General features: G+C 65.6%; 1 protein-coding gene across 1 annotated transcript in view; it reads right to left on the bottom strand.

Moving 5' to 3' along the window:
- PHF21B (PHD finger protein 21B) overlaps positions 1-4,347 on the bottom strand; it is a 79,890-nt gene that overhangs the window by 32,595 nt on the left and 42,948 nt on the right. The gene's annotated exons all lie outside the window — the stretch shown is intronic.

Here is a 4,347-nt window from a genome sequence, read left to right as displayed (position 1 = left end):
CCCGGCAAGGACCCGCACCCGCCCTGCTGGCACCTGACCCCAGCCTTCCGGCCGCCAGGACTGTGAGCTGCAGGTACATTCTGTGGCTTATGGGCCCCCACCCCCAGGTTGTGAGACTCCGTTACAGCAGCGCGAGCGGACTAAGTCAGCCTCCCTCTGTCACCAGGAAGACGGTCTTCTGCAGGGACCCCATCAGCCAGCACCTTGACCTTGGCCTTCAGCCCCGTGAGGAGGAAATGCCACGTAAGCCCCCGTCTCTGGGTCTTTGTTCCCTGTGTCCGTGTGTCCCGCAGCCTCTAGAGCAGCGGTTCTCAACCTGTGGGTCCCGACCCCTTTGGGGGTCGAACGACCCTTTCACAGGGGTCGCCTAAGACCATCGGAAAACATATAATTATATATTGTTTTTGTGATTAGTCACTGTGCTTTAATTATGTTCAATTGTGACAATGAAATTGGGGGTCACCACAGCATGAGGAGCTGTATTACAGGGCCGTGGCGTCAGGAAGGTGGAGAACCGCTGCTCTAGAGGCTGTGGCACTAAGCCTTCATCCTGGTCAGTGCCGGGGCACCAGCGCTTCTGTCTGCGCCTGGGAAGTGCGGCCGGGAGGGAGGAGGGTGGCAGGGCGGCTGGACAGAGGCCGTGAGGGCGGGCCACGGTCGTGGGGACATGGGAGCCGCGCTTTGACCTGGTCACCAACAAGGAAACCGCCCTCCCGCACGGGCCTGTGGGCTGTTCACAGAAGGGCACCGTCCCTGCCGACGCCATGAGCTACACACAGTACTGCCCGGCCCCAACCCGCCGACGCTGCGCGTACACGGCTGCTGGGCGCGGGTGCCGACGCTTTAAGGCGCACCTACAGGGTGCGGGTGCCCCTGGTGCCCGGGCAGCGGGAGGCGCATGGGAGATGGGGTCTTTCCAGAGGGATTTGCTAAAAACGAGGCTGCTGAGCAGCTCCCACCCGCCTCCTCTCGGGCCCGAGGCCCGTCACCCCCACCCTCTGTGCGTCCTCCTGCGGGGCCGCGGCCTCCACACGCGGAGAGGACGTGAGCCGGCGGCCGGACACCACCGGAGGCCATTCCTCGAGCTCCGGGAGTTTATGGCCGCCCTTTCGTCAACATGAATGAGCTCCTTACGAGGACATTTACAGCCCTCAGCATTTTAATAGGGAAAATGGGCCATAAATGTCAACGATAACTTCAGATCTTCCTGCATCAGCGGAGTCCCCGGGGCGGCCGGGGAGCCCTCAGAGACCCAGGCCGGTGGGAGGCCGAGGGGACAGGTGCGTGCTGACTGCTCGCGGCGGGGACACACTGGGCTGCGTGTGGCCCTGCTCTGCACCAGCCACCTCGTGGGCAGCAGGCGCCCGGCGACGGCGACGGGAGGGGCGCCGGCAGCGGCTGAGGAAGGGGGGGCAGCAGCCAGGCCTCCGAGCACGGGCAGGACAGGGAGGAGCCGCCGCGGCCTCGGTACCTCCACTACCTGGTGGCCGAGCAGCTTCTCGAGCCGCAACCTGCTGGCATCTGGATGGAGCCCCCGTGACGCGGGGCGAAGGTAGCACCCAAGCTCCCACCTCGTCGGTGCCAGTAAATATTAATACCACGTAAGCCCCACTTCACCGTCGTGGAAGCCGGCTTATTCACAGACGGAACCCGACCGCGCCTTCCTCTCGGCCGGGAATGACGGGGCTGCGGGCGCTCCTGCTGAGCCGGCCTCCCGCCAGCTCCCACTCCCGCTCCCCTGACCCCGTGCTCGTCCACAGAGGAGCGCCGGGCGTTTCAGGTGCATGTGACAAGCCAGGGACAGGCACCCCCGTCACTGCTGCCGCCCACATGCGTGTCACGGCTGTGACCGGCACATCCCAGAGCCCCTCCTTCCCAGCGGCCGGGTCACCTGAGCATCGCTGTCCTCTGTCCTCGCCTCCCCAGCAGGGGAGCCCCGCCTTCCCCGCTCCCAGGGCCAGAGGGAGGGCACTGCTGCTGAGAGTCACCCCAGCAGCTCCTCCTCTCACAAATGTGTGCCAGAGAGGGGAGTGCACCCAGAGAAGCGCTATGGGGCCGAGGACACAGGCGGCTCCAGTCTGCAGGGGCTGGGTCCCGGTGACCCTGACCCAGGGGCCAGCGGAGGCGGACGGCCTGAGCTGACATTTACAAGGTCCTCCCCAAGCGGCTTCATTAACCTGAAAGGGTAATTTTCTGCTATTTAGTAGGAAACACTCTCTAAATGGCATCGTGGACCAAGAACTAGGCTGTGATCTGGAGGCGTGCAGAAGCCTGCCAGTGTGGCACCAGGGTGGGGTGGGGTGGGGCAGGTGGGGGGGGGGGGGAACCTCCCACAGACGGCGGCCTTTGGAGCCAGGCTGGCTGTGTGGTGGCAGCGACCACACGACCAGCTACCGTGCCACGTCACGGCTCAACAGAGAAATGCCACGTCTGCAAAAGAACTGGCCTTTGGTGGGGGGGGGGGGGGGGCGCAATGAGGACCCTATTGAATCCCCCATCCAGGCATCAGGGCACCCCTGAACCCCAGGGGGAGACGCCTGCCTACTGCCCGGCTCTGTCTGCCTGCGGAACTTATCCAAAGCCATGGGCAGGGGGCCCTGGGAGGTAGCCCCACTAGAAGGCCAGAGAGCAGGCTGCCCGCATGGGGGACGCCCACGGGAGGACGCAATGGTGAGGGTGCAGCTCAGAGCCTTGGAGAGGAGGCGGTGCGCACAGAGGACCCAGGGCTGGGCTGGAGCCTCAAGACCCTGGCAGGCCCTCCCTCTGGTCTGGGGCAAGCTGGTACTGGGGATGTCTCCAGGGCGGCCTCCTGGGGGCTGGAGCGACAGGAAAATATGGAACAGTTGGCTCCTGCCCTTCCCCTGGTCCCCACAGACCACCTGCCCCCCTCACTTGGTGCTCCCCAACATCCGAGATTGGGGAGGCCCCGGAGCCACTGCCTGGGCCCTGGGATGCGGAGGCCCCGCCAGGCAGGCATCTTCAAAAGCAGCCAGGACCAGACGCGGCAATGGGAGTTTCTGACAGCGGCCCCCTCCGCCCTCTGGACCTCGGGAAATGGTCATTTAGGAAATCTAGTTTCCACATGTGACAGCTGACGCGAGCTCCCATGGGCCTGGCCTCAGCGACCCACCGCCTCGGCGCCCTGGGATCTACCTGAGGCAGCGCTCATCTGCACGGTGCCCGCCCGGGTGCCCGCCACGGCCCACAGGCTCCTGGCTCGGGAGAGGCCTCCTGGGGCTGAGTGTGCACCCCAAGGATTGAGACAAATGTCTACACCCAAGAAGCACCACCCAGAGCACGAGGTAGAACATTCCAGCAGACCCGGGGCTCCTGAGCCAGCAGCCGTTAGAACAGGACTAAATCCCCACGGTTTCTTAGCCTGGTGGCACCAATTCGTTGACTGAGCAGCCACTCTGGGCTGTGGGGACAGAGGCAGGAAGGCAGGGACCCGCCCGCTCTGTGCTGGGCCGTGAACCCGACCTGACACCGCTCGGCCAGCCGAGACGGAGGTGGACAGGAAGGGCAGGGGGTTCGCGTTGACAGGGCATGCGTGTGCCTGCCGATTCCCTCAGATCTGGGGGTGATTTCAGGCCCCCCGTGAGGATGAGAAAACGGGGGGTGGGGGAGGGGCAGGGGGATGACCTGCCCCAGGCAGGTGGCTGGTGAGGTGTGGGAGGGACCCGAGGGTGGGCTGGCTCCCCCCACACCCCCATCCTCCCGACCCTGCCCTGTGGGGGGAACAGAGGACACAGGAAGGAGCTCAGTGTCCCCTGCAGGGTCAGCACGGCCCTCGGACTTACGGGGGGGGGGGCGCTGGATGGAGCAGTAGCATGTGTCCCGGCCACCGCAGGGCTCAGCACACAGGAGGCGCTTAATAAACGCACCTCCCTCTCAAAAGTGCGTCCCTGCACCGGCCTGTCCCGCAGGACGGAGGGGCCGTGACACTTGGTGGCCGCACTTTGGGGATGGAGGTGACGGCTGTGGGGGAAGCACCGGGAGCTTGGGGGCAGGGCCCAGGGCCGGGTGCCCCCCACCGTGCAGAATGGAAACCATCCCCCTGCTGCCCCCACTTCAGAGTCCCTCTGGACCAGCGCCCTCGCCTCCTGACTCAGTTTCCCCACTTCCGCGGTGGGGCCACCAGGGTCAGAGGGTCAGACCGTCACCAGAGAAGGCCTGGGGCAGGGAGAGGGTGGGGCCCACGGGAGTGGGGACAGCCGCCAGAGCTCCCCAGGCAGCACCCGCAGCCGAAGCCCGAGGCCCGCGCTGTGAGCTCGCTCACTTTGCAGGAGAGAAACCCCGTCTCTGCAGTGGGTTTCTGGATGCCAGGCCCCCTTACACCCAGCGGGC

Source organism: Myotis davidii, unplaced genomic scaffold (assembly GCF_000327345.1).
Source record: "Myotis davidii unplaced genomic scaffold, ASM32734v1 scaffold67, whole genome shotgun sequence".
In the NCBI taxonomy this organism is placed as follows: domain Eukaryota; kingdom Metazoa; phylum Chordata; class Mammalia; order Chiroptera; family Vespertilionidae; genus Myotis; species Myotis davidii.
Note: the sequence above shows the minus strand (reverse complement) of the source record. Positions and strands in the feature narration are given on the sequence as shown.